The sequence below is a fragment of the Podarcis muralis genome, chromosome 7 (assembly GCF_964188315.1).
Source record: "Podarcis muralis chromosome 7, rPodMur119.hap1.1, whole genome shotgun sequence".
NCBI lineage: Eukaryota > Metazoa > Chordata > Lepidosauria > Squamata > Lacertidae > Podarcis > Podarcis muralis.
Genome location: NC_135661.1, coordinates 86,539,165 through 86,551,491, shown reverse-complemented (window position 1 = coordinate 86,551,491; position 12,327 = coordinate 86,539,165). Strand labels below are relative to the sequence as shown.

The window sequence follows — 12,327 nt, the reverse complement described above, 5'->3', positions numbered from 1 at the left end:
AGAACCATGAGTTCCTTGGAGAAAAGGGCAGAATGTAAATGCAATCAATCAATCAATCAATCAATCATCAGTGTGCCTTCTGGCCAATTCTTTGCATGCATATGGGAGAATCAGGTGATGCAGGAGAAGAAAATAATAATAATAATAATAATAATATAGAAAGATGAATTCTTGGATGCCAAGACCCAAGTTTGGGGCAGGTACTCTTAGGTGAGAGAACCCCAATAGAGATTTAAAAATCACAGAATATGCAGCAAAGCGGGGAAATACAGGATGTTTGGGAGGAATTGTGCCCTTCGATATACGATATCTTTATTGTCATTGTCCCATGCAGAACAATGAAATTGAAAAACTACATAAAACATTCAAAAACCCCTAAAAACTCTGAAACCCCATTTTAAAATACACTATACTATAGAGACCCGTTATGCTGCGTTTAGAACCAGAATTGCATTGGCGTAGAAACTGTTTCTCAGGCGGCTAGTCCTGGCCTTTATAACCCTATACCTTCTTTCAGAAGGCAGAAGTTGAAAGAGATCATTTCCGGGGTGCCGCTTTTTTGTGGCACCTGACAGCATAGATTTGATTTAAGGTGGGAAGAGTGCACCCAGTTATTCTCTCTGCAGTCTTTACAACCCTGGACAGCATTGTTTTCCCCCTGACCGTGCAGCTCCCAAACCACACACACAGACCATAAGTTAATACACTCTCCACAGTGCAATGGTAAAATGCCGTCAACAGGTCCTTTGAGAGATTGTTTTTCCGGAGGATTCTCAGAGGATTCTTCCAAGTTCCTCCCAGTTTCCCTAGCATAGAAAAAGACCACACGTTTGGTAAGTTAAAAATACTTTACTTACAAACTACCCAAAGGTCAGATTCATGTACTTTTCCATATAGCATTCAGAAAAAGTTGCACAGGCAGTAAAACTTGGCTTAGTTGCAGTGGTGAAAGTTCCCTTTTTTGTGTGTACAGAAACTCAAGAGAGGCTTGTAAGAGCCATGTGGTCTGAGCTGCAGCAACCAGCTCAGACCTCCTCACACGTTGAGCTTCTCAGATAGACTGATGGAGAACAATAAGACTGATTATCTAGCTGAGCAAATCCAGGCAGGACAGCTTACTTTATGGTCTTAACCCCTTCATGCTTTAATTAGACTTAAGCATGTTGGCTATACGAGGCTGGTTATCCCACCCTATGGCTGTGCAAAACCTCCTGTCAATTCATACCACAGTGCATGCCTCTGAACAACCAACTTTAGAACCAATTTCTGTCAGTGCAGCTATAGCCTTGTTAAGTTTGCTTATTTAGTTATTTCATCTCTTTATATGCTGCTTAAGACTAAACTTGTGAAGTGGGTTACATTACAGTGGTACCTCGGGTTACATACGCTTCAGGTTACATACGCTTCAGGTTACAGACTCCGCTAACCCAGAAATAGTACCTCAGGTTAAGAACTTTGCTTCAGGATGAGAACAGAAATCGTGCTCCGGCGGTGCAGCGGTAGCAGGAGCCCCATTAGCTAAAGTGGTGCTTCAGGCTAAGAATAGCTTCAGGTTAAGAACGGACCTTCAGAACGAATTAAGTACTTAACCCGAGGTACCACTGTACTCTGAATACATTTTTTTAAAAAAAAAAAAAAATCCAGGCATTTTAATAAAAGTTTAATCTTGCAGATTTAACTGGGTTGTGGGGTTTTTTTGTGTTTTTTGTTCTGGTACCTCTGTTGGTTGGTTTTTTATTTGCACCACAAATAGAGAACCAAAAAATACTTTAGGCAGTGTGGAACGAAATTTCCAAGATAAATATATTTTCATACTTTTTCAACCAATAGAGACTATATATAAATGGCCACTAAGGACCCCTCATTTTATGATGGGATTTTTCTTCCTGTCGGGAGAGTAGCAGTACAATAAACCCTAAAAGCATATTCTGAAAAGTAATTAAATGCCAACCACTGTGTGATACAAGATATGTCCTATAGGGTCATCAAACATGATGCCTTTTCCGTTCTGTTAAATACTCCTCTACATCTGACTAACAAGGTATCAGTTTCAAACTTGCAGGTAAGAGTATGCGAATTTTAAATTACTGAAACAATACAAAAACATATTTAAATATTTAAACTAAAATCCAAACCTGTGGCCCCACAGCTTCTTATGTTGCTCAGCAACTGGCTATGACATAGATTTCTAATAGATCTTTTGGCCCCCAACTAAATTTTATTTGCTGCTGCTGTGAATTTTCTTTGGGCTGCTTAAATCCCCTTCCCCTTGTGGCCATTTTTAGTTTTTTAACACTATTTTTTCCCCAAAAATTGTATTGTAAGCCCTCTGGAGGATGAGAGAGGTCTTGAGGAAATGGCAGGATATTTTGGTAAAAGAAATAAAAGCTGGTGTATGCATTTTGTTTTGTAATTTGCCGTTTGGTTTTTTCCCCTTAAAAAAAACAAGTTTCTAGTCCACATGCCAATGAAGTTGTGCCTGAATGTATGTGGACACAGCTGGCTGACAGCTCAGAAGCCCGGGAGCATGGTTGAATAAAATCTCAGGAGAGCAAGCAGATGAATTATGCAAACTTGCTCCAATGTGCATAAGCTATACCAGGAAACAAAAACTGATTTTTCAGGGCACCGTATTGTGATTGCCTTGGGCAATTTACATGTTTCTATATCTATATATGTAGTGTGTGTTCGTGTGTAAACATATATACCATTATTGATATATAGCAGAGGGTGTTCACAATCTTGATTGTTGTTGTTTAGTCATTTAGTCGTGTCTGACTCTTCGTGACCCCATGGATCAGAGCACACCAGGCACTCCTGTCTTCCACTGCCTCCCACAGTTTGGTCAAACTCATGCTGGTAGCTTCGAGAACACTGTCCAGCCATCTCGTCCTCTGTCGTCCCCTTCTCCTTGTGCCCTCCATCTTTCCCAACATCAGGGTCTTTTCCAGGGAGTCTTCTCTTCTCATGAGGTGGCCAAAGTCTTGGAGCCTCAGCTTCAGGATCTGTCCTTCCAGTGAGCACTCAGGGCTGATTTCCTTAAGAATGGATACGTTTGATCTTCTTGCAGTCCATGGGACTCTCAAGAGTCTCCTCCAGCACCAGAATTCAAAAGCATATTAAATATCATGCTCAAGATACACATGAAATGCTTTTTTCTCCAACCCAAGAAATGGTGCAGATCTTTAGGAATGTCTTTTAAGTAACTTCCAGATGTGCCAGCCCCTTCCCTAACAAGGCAACCTCCAGATGTTTTGGACGGCAGTTCCCATCAGTCTTAGCCAGTTTGCATAGTTTTCTTGTTGGGGAGCAGGCATAAAAATGTTAAACCAGTTCTTTGGAGGTGGATTCTGAGCATCGGGAACACCCAAATTAAATAAATGGGGACAACTCCTCTCCTCCTTCATTTTTGCTCCCCACCTGCCCCCTGGCCCCAAGTCAGAAGCCAGAGACTAGAGCTGGTTAAGGTGTTTGGTGGACCTAGAACAGGCCCTAGCTGCACAGATGTGGAGCTCTGAGCAATGCCTCCTTCTTGTGATCTTGCAGGATGGATGGACATATTTTAAGTGAAGAAGCAACGCTATCTGGAAATGGCCTTGTTTTCGGCAGCTAGACTGGTGACTGGGAGCGGCTGCAGAGACCACATAACAACGGTCTTGAAAGACCTACATTGGCTCCCAGTACGTTTCCGAGCACAATTCAAAGTGTTGGTGCTGACCTTGAAAGCCCTAAACAGCCTCAAAGGCCCAGTATACCTGAAGGAGCTTCTCCACCCCCATCGTTCTGCCCGGAAACTGAGGTCCAGCGCCGAGGGCCTTCTGGCAGTTCCCTCACTGCTTGAAGCCAAGTTACAGGGAACCAGGCAGAGGGCCTTCTCCATAGTGGCACCCGCCCTGTGGAACGCCCTCCCAGCAGATGTCAAAGAGAACAACAACTACCAGACTTTTAGAAGGCATCTGAAGGCAGACCCGTTTAGGGAAGCTTTTAATGTTTGACGGGCTACTGTATTTTAATATTTTGTTGGGAGCCACCCAGCGTGGCTGGGGAAACCCAGACAGATGGGCGGGGTATAAATAATAAATTATTATAATATTATTATTATTTTCTCCAGTTGCATGTTCTCCCCATTTTTGAATAATTTTTATTGATTTCAGATTTTCAGTACAAGACGTCTTGAGTCAATTAAAAAAAACCACCTGTGCATTAACATAAACTGCAAAAATAAAACAGAGGCACTGTCTTTGCAAGGCTTTCAGTCACACATTGCAGCTAGTTCATAAAAAAGGTACTGCACGTTTACAAACAATGAGCTAGTAAGAGTAATAATAATAATAATAATAATAATAATAATAATAATAATAATAATAATAATAATAATTTATTATTTATACCCCGCCCATCTGGCTGGGTTTCCCCAGCCACTCTGGGCGGCTTCCAACTGAATATTAAAAACAGTACAGCATCAAACATTAAAAACTTCCCTAAAGAGTAATCCTCAGTCCTTACTTTTCCTTTTCTCCAGGGACCAACAAACTCTGTCTGATGGTTCTGTTGCCCAACACTCATTCTTGCCTTTGCAAAGGCCTTGGCCAATGAACCTTATCCCCATTTTACAGATAGAAGAACAGAGGCTGAATAAGAAGTTTGTGTATTCGTGCCTGTGCAGATAGCTGCCCAAGGCTAGCTAGTTCACAGGCCTGAGCTGGGGCTTAAACCAAAGGTTTTCAGCCTCATACCCAGCTGCCCACAACCGTCAAACCATCTTTTTTATTTTTATTTTGAAGTGGATGCGACTCTCGTGTTCCTTCCTTTCTAAACACAACTTTAGAAGCAATAATACAGAGATACCAAATTTTGCACTGTTAAAATGCGAGTCGCGCCCTCTCTCCCCAAATACATTGGATGCGCTGTCCGGTCTGCGGGAGCTGTCCACCGTTTCCTGGTGCTGAAATGGCTATTCTCTGTCCAGACTCACCGTGGTACTGATTTGCTGGGGGCGAAGGGAGCTGCCCGGCTGCTCGAGTGGGGCTGCCTTGAGCAGAAACCTGGACCCGATCCGGGCATGGCGAAGCAGCAGACTTGGCGTTCTTCCACGCAGCTCTCACGCCTCGGCCACACTCCCTGGCAACGTGGGCTCTGCTAACCACCACCCAGCTTGGGCAGAGTTGCATCGCTTCCCTTTCCCGGTGGCGGCGGGGGTTTCCTTGCACGTCCCCTCCCGCCCCATAGCTTCTTTCTGTGGGTCCTGAGGGCTCATTTCTCTCTTCCCACAACCTCCCCCTCCCACCCCACCCCGCACCAGCGCTGCCCCTCCCCTTCTCTCCTCCTCCTCCTTTCACCAGAGGCGGGCTCGCTCTCCATCTCTCTCTTGTCTCTGGCTCCGAGGAAGGGACACTCTCTGGCTGGTGGGGGCAGCGACCAGCGATCTGGGGGCTCTCGGGCTTCCACCGCCACCCCCTCGTGTTAGGCACGGCTCCCAGCCCTCGCACACGGCGCCCAGCCCTGCTGAAGAACAACGTGGGGAGGAGGGCGGCGGGCAGAGAGCGCGAGAGAAAGACCATGGCGAGGAACTGACCGGCTTGGCTCAGCCACAGCTGTGGGTTCTCTCTGAGAGGAGGCGCAGAGGAAGGTAGGTGCTGGGGCGACGTGGGGGGTCCTTTTCCGCTCGCGGGGCAGAGGATCGTGTGTGCGTGCGTGTGCGTGTCGGGGTAACAGAGAGAGGGGTTCCTGTTCCTTCATTTCCTCCCCGCCACCCACCTACCCAAATCCTCTTTTCCTGCTTGGATTGATCCGATGGCGGGGGAGCAGTGTGTGTTGGGGAGCTTCTGGGTCTCTGGGTGATCCGCTGTCGATCAGGATCGGGACCACGGGCTGTCTTGAGCCTTCCCTCCCTCCCTGCTCCCGTTTACTTCTTACTCTCTCTGTCGTTCTTCATCGCCGCTGACTCTCGGGTCCCTTCGCATTCCTTCCTCTCCGGGCACCGCGCGCCAGACACTTGCAAATTTGAGCCACAACCTGGTGCCGGTCAGCGATCGCCACATGATAGCCCCCTCGGGGGCGGGTGGGGGCCGCGAGGCTCCGGCCTCCTGAGGGCATTCCCCACCACCTACCAATTGTACTGTAGATCCGGTTGTGCTGACACCATTGGGGTAAAAAGAGATGGAGAGAGAGACCTCTTTGCCTCGCCCTGGAAACGCGTGCCGTTTTAGCCGTGCTTAGCTAAAATACGGCGTCGAGGTGTGATTAATTCCTCCACCCGCTATGAAAAATATATATGAAAAGAAATGAAAATCCAGCTCCAAAATTCCTACTCAGTTTTAAAAAATTAAAACCTGGTACCATGGTGTCAAGGTCCCTACCCGCCTTTTTTTAAAAAAAAACACAATTAAAAATATTGTACCAAGATTCCTTTCTGTAATTGAATTCTCAATAATATTATGATTTATTTTTTTAAAAAAAATATCCATCCCACACTTTCCCCCTCCATCCTTCTTTACGTCCCCTATCTCACATATCTTTCTAGCTAGGACAGTTGCTATAGACACCACCTTCAGTTTTGAAGGATCTCAGAAGATAATTCACCGCTGCCACCACCTCGCTTTTGCAGAGACATGCATGCGTTACCCACTCCTCCACCCCCAAACTTTTTTTTAATTTAAATTTTTTTTATGATAAATAAGAATTATTTCTGGTTGCCGTTCAATATACTCTGACAGAGTGGAATAGGCGCGTGTGCGTCCCCACTCCCCGGTTCAGTCTAGTTCAGTCTGAGTGATTTGGGCTCCACAATGGCCACATCCTGGACTAAGAGAAACCAGCGCCGGGTTGGGAGAGGAGGCTGGATCCTGCACATAAACAAACTGAATTTTCGCCTGACAAAAAGTAGTTAGTGGGACCTGAAGCCCTGCAGTTCCGAGGGGAGCAAACCCCTTTCCTCTCTGGTTCAGCAACCATATTGAGCGATAAGTGTCTCAACACACCCTAAAAACCATCAGATGTTTATATGTTTCGGATTCCAAACCTGGGAGACGAGAGGAGATTTCCCCCTCCCCAGAAAACAATTCACATCAAATACACATCTGCCCGGATCCCAAAATCAGGGGGACTTTTCCTCCTCAACTCCCTCCCCACATTAAGGGGGGGGGGAGGGACTTTCCAAATGATGAAAGTGAGACGTGTAGGTGCCTCAAAGTGGGCACGGATTTGGTGCTGTGCTGTGCATCTTCAGATGTGACATAATTTTTTTGCCTGCTCTATTTCCCACCTTCTCCCACCCCCAACTTGGAGGCAACTTGTTGGAGGCAGAGTCCATCACCCTGGGATGTCCCCTGGCAAGGACTGTCTCCCTAGGAGATATTTGTTTGAGATGGAGAGGATGATATATAATGATAATAATAATAACAAAAATGCACACCTCTTGGCTTGTCTCATGGCCCTGGCATGCCAATTCCAGCCCCGCAGCCATTTTGCCAGCCTCGTGAGTTGTCTTGTAGGGTAGACCAAGCACGGGGGGAGGTGGGGGGGGGCTGAAAGGAACTGGACGCAAACTTGTTCTTATTATAGTGCTTGTAACAATCGTGTCTGGTGGTGCCATGGTTTCGGTTGCCAGATACAAGATCTGAGTTGGCTGTGTGAGTGGCTTGCACTTACAGCAATTCTCAACCTGTGGGTCCCCAGATGTTGTTGGACTACAACTCCCATCATCCCTGAGCTCTGGCCTTGCTAGCGAGGGGTTTTGGGAGTTGTAGTTCAACAGCATCTGGGGACCCACAGGTGGAGAAAGGCTGCAGCTAGGAGGTCCCTGAATCTGAGAGAGTCAGAGAAGGTGGCTGGAGGACTCCTTCCCACGGCCTCTAGCCTTCTGAGGGGCTCCGTGCAGTTGTGTGTGTGTGTTATTATTGTTGGGGTGGTGGTCTTATTGGCAGAGTGGGAGACCCCGCCAATGCCCAGCCCTACGATGTTCTGCTGCTTGCCTTGCTCAGTTTCCCCATCTGCAAAATGGGCACAATAGGGAGAGGATTCCTTCTCCCTCTTTTGATCGATCCTGCTTATTTCTTGCTCCGTGTTTAGAATCTAGATGTTGAGATGGCTGGTTCAGAAAAGCTTGGGTGTAAGTTCCCTCTTCCAGGTTAAGCATAAGAGAAGGATGAAAGCTGTGGGCCTCTGATCCCAGTTCAAATCTTAGCTCTGCTGTGAAACTCACCAGGAGTCAGGTCAGCTTGCAAGATCTAGTATCTGGGTGATGGTACAGAGCTCCCTCACAGGGTTGTTGTGAAGGGCAGAATACCAGTGAACATAATTTATTAAAACATCTCCTAGAGGTGCGGCGAGACTATTTCATCTCTCTCCCTAACAAGCCGTTGATGGCAGGCAGAACGTGTCAGCCTGCTTTTCATCTTTTAAGGTATCTGTTAATATTTTTTTCAAACCTGTGCGTTGACAGGAGATGTGTGTGTGTGCATACATACCAGGCAGGTTAGAGCAGTGCATGAACCAAACATTCACCAGGTAGGTCTCCTGCATTTCATGGGTCGAGGGGGAAAACCTACACCTCTTGAACTTGCACCCGTAACACCGCTGGTGGAGGCAAAGGAATAATTTTGTTGGTGGCAGCAGGAAAGAGAAGCATCTGCTTTCACTGGGATTTCTGTTCAACATTTCACACTCCTCTTAAACAGCAGGCAGTTACCGTACTTGTTGCTTGTCTTTCTAAACTAAAAAGCACAAGTTGAGGTTGCATCATTGTACTAGCATAGAATCATAGAATCATAGAATCATAGAGTTGGAAGAGACCACAAGGGCCATCGAGTCCAACCCCCTGCCAAGCAGGAAACACCATCAGAGCACTCCTGACATATGGTTGTCAAGCCTCTGCTTAAAGACCTCCAAAGAAGGAGACTCCACCACACTCCTTGGCAGCAAATTCCACTGTCGAACAGCTCTTACTGTCAGGAAGTTACTCCTAATGTTTAGGTGGAATCTTCTTTCTTGTAGTTTGGGTCCATTGCTCCGTGTCCGCTTCTCTGGAGCAGCAGAAAACAGCCTTTCTCCCTCCTCTATGTGACATCCTTTTATATATTTGTACATGGCTATCATATCACCCCTTAACCTCCTCTTCTCCAGGCTAAACATGCCCAGCTCCCTTAGCCGTTCCACATAAGGCATCGTTTCCAGGCCTTTGACCATTTTGGTTGCCCTCCTCTGGACACGTTCGAGTTTGTCAGTGTCCTTCTTGAACTGTGGTGCCCAGAACTGGACACAGTACTCCAGGTGAGGTCTGACCAGAGCAGGTCCTGGGACGCTGCTCAAAGCCTAGGAGACATTTGTGGGTGCAAACGTGTGACAAGGCGTATGTTTTATTGGGGTGGGGGAGAGAGGAATGACTCTTATTCAGCACTGAGGGCCAAATCAGAAATAGACTGTGAATCAGAGGGCCACTGCTAATTCTAGCTGCCAATCATCCTTGCAAACATTCATTTGGGCCGCAATTCACTCTTGCAGCCTTGACAGGTGTCAAACTGCCATCGTTCCTTGCAGTGCCGTTTTTATTCCACAACTTGGAGAAAACCAAGCTACCTCAGAGGCAGCAGCAATGATGGGGAATGATGGGCAATGATGGGGAGGGCGAACTCACAGGGCTAGGAACTGTGCAGAGGACATGGGCTTCTGGACAATCTCTCTAACTCTAATTCTGCACGAGCCAGAGTTGTGTTCCACTATTTGAAATAATAAGGGACATGGATAGCGCTGTGGGTTAAACCACAGAGCCTAGGGCTTGCCGATCAGAAGGTTGGCGGTTCGAATCCCCGCGATGGGGTGAGTTCCGTTGTTCGGTCCTTGCTCCTACCAACCTAGTAGTTCGAAAGCATGTCAACGTGCAAGTAGATAAATAGGTACCACTGCAGCGGGAAGGTAAACGGCATTTCCATGTGTTGCTCTGGTTTCACCAGAAGCGGCTTAGTCATGCTGGCTACATGACCCAGAAAAACTGTCTGCGGACAAACGCCGGCTCCCTCGGCCTATAGAGTGAGATGAGCGGGCAACTCCAGAGTTGTCCATGACTGGACCTCATGGTCAGGGGTACCTTTACCTTTACCTTTTATTTGAAATAATTGATGGGGCAAAAAGTTCAGTAAGCTCTAGTGTAAAATGTTGACTTCTCCTAATGACTTTGCTCTCTCCATCCCCTCTGTGAAAATATGGCTGTCATGCAACCATATAGCACAAAACAATGCAACCATGTGCACCAGATCCTTTTTAAAAAAGTGTTTTTTCAAAAATAAAATAAAAATTAAACTTCATAGCGGCCTAGTTTCTGAACCGTCTTCAGAGGCAGCCCTACGTATAACGTGTTGCAGTAATCTAACCTAGAGATTACCAAAGCATAGATGACAGAAGGCAAACTATCCCTGTCCATATAGTTGGGCCACCAGCCAAAGCTAATGGATGGTACTCTGTGCCATTGACACCACTTGAGACTCAAGCAACAGCGAAAAATTCAGAAGTATCCTCCAAGCTACCAGGTCCTTCAAAGGAAGTGGAACCCCATCAAGGGCAGGCAACCTCCCAGCCGTCCGGTCTATGGAACTGCCCACTAACAGATGCTCAGCCTTATCTGGATTGAGCTTCAGTTTTTTGGCTCCCATCCAGGCCATTATCAAGGCAAGACAACGGTCCAGCACATCCACTGCCAAACCTGAAGATGTAAAGGAAAACTGGAGCTGTGTGTCATCAGCTTATTACCGACAATGGAAACCCACTCAGTGGTTTCATGTAGATGTTAAACAGCACAGGGGACAAAATTGAACCATGAAGAGCCCCACAGTGAAGGACCCATGGGGCCAAAGCATCACCCTCTGGAAATGACCATCCAAATAGGACCAGAACTACTGCAAAGCGCTGCCACCCGCAACTCGGACAGCCACTCCGGAAGGAGACCATGGCTGATGGTAACGAAAGCCGCTGAGAGGTCAATGAGAATTTATAGCAACACATTCCATTTCTCTCTCTCTCCTGACAGAGATCATCATACCAAAGCAGTCTCCATGCCCAAACCAGGCCTGTACCCCCGATTGAAGTGCATCTAGAAAATCAGTTTCCTCCAAGAGTGCCTGGATCTGGTCCACGACCACCCGCTCAAGAACCTTGCCCAAGAAGGGAAGATTGCCATCTTTGATGTTCCAAATCCAGGGAGGATTTCTTGAGGAGTGATTCTGCCATGGCCTCCTTCATGCAGGCAGGAACCACCCCCTCCTGCAAAATGTTGAGGATTTTGGCCTCAAAATGCTTTGCAAACCAGTTACAGTGAGCTACTCTTGGTTCCACCTCTGGGCCAGTTAGGTACTGAAGTTCTCACCCTGGGCCAGCAGGGGGATACTGTAGATAGTCATGCAAATGAAGGATCGAAAGTGACGTTCAGTGATTGGATAGTTACAGAAAGTGGTTACTGTTGCATTCTAGTGGAGCTCTATATAAGCAGGCTGGCTGAACCCTTCAGCTCAGTTCTGTTCTGGCCTCTGAATAAACAAGAGCTGATGAAGAATCGCTGTGTCGTCTGATATGTTCACCCACAACTTAACAGGGCCAGACTGTAAGAGACCCCACACTACCTGGAAAAGCTCTGCTGGACAGCACATTGAGGACACACTCTTTGCCTTCTTTGCTGCCTTCGCTGCCACTAGGTAGGCTCGATGATGAGCCCTCAACACTGTGCAATTGCACTTCACCCGAGCTTCCCTCTACTCGCGTCCAAGCTGTCTCCCAGCTTGTTTCCTCACCGTAAGCTCTAGCATACCAGGAAGCCAAACTGGCTCCACAAAGTGGGAGAGGGCACTCAGGGGGGCAACGACCCTGGCCAATGAGATGTTCCAGAGATCAGCAAGGGCTTTCACAGGAGTGCCAGTCATATCGGCTGGAAAATGCGTTGTCAGTTTCAGGAGCACACTCCACGAGGCATGTTTATGACCCGTCAGCTGCAGTGGCTCTGAAAAACGACTGGACAAATTTGTTTAAGCAGCTGCCGGCTATGGAAGAGATATGGACCCTCCATATTCAAGAGCAGTATACCAGCTTGACCTTTTAAAACCCTGTTTGTGAGTACCTCGATGGACGACTGCTGCAAACGGGCTAGATCCAGTTTGTGTCTTTTTATAATAATACAGTCATACCTCAGGTTACAGCTGCTTCAGGTTGCATTTTTTCGGGTTGAGTACTGTTGAAGCCCGGAAGTACCGGAACGGGTTACTTCCAGGTTTCGGCTGTTGTGCATGTGCAGAAGCACTAAATCGCCCTTTGCGCATGCGCAGAAGCGCCGAATCACAACCTGCA

The 12,327-nt window shown here is 47.0% G+C and overlaps 1 protein-coding gene and 1 long non-coding RNA gene across 2 annotated transcripts in view; one reads left to right on the top strand and one right to left on the bottom strand.

Moving 5' to 3' along the window:
* LOC144328516 (uncharacterized) overlaps positions 1 to 12,327 on the bottom strand; it is a 92,241-nt gene that overhangs the window by 71,860 nt on the left and 8,054 nt on the right. The window lies entirely within an intron of this gene.
* Positions 5,316 to 12,327, top strand: part of SLC8A2 (solute carrier family 8 member A2) — a 131,369-nt gene continuing 124,357 nt past the window's right edge. The window contains exon 1 of the mRNA XM_028742023.2: positions 5,316 to 5,629. The gene's annotated coding sequence lies outside the window, so the exon portion shown is untranslated. The remainder of the gene's footprint in view (positions 5,630 to 12,327) is intronic.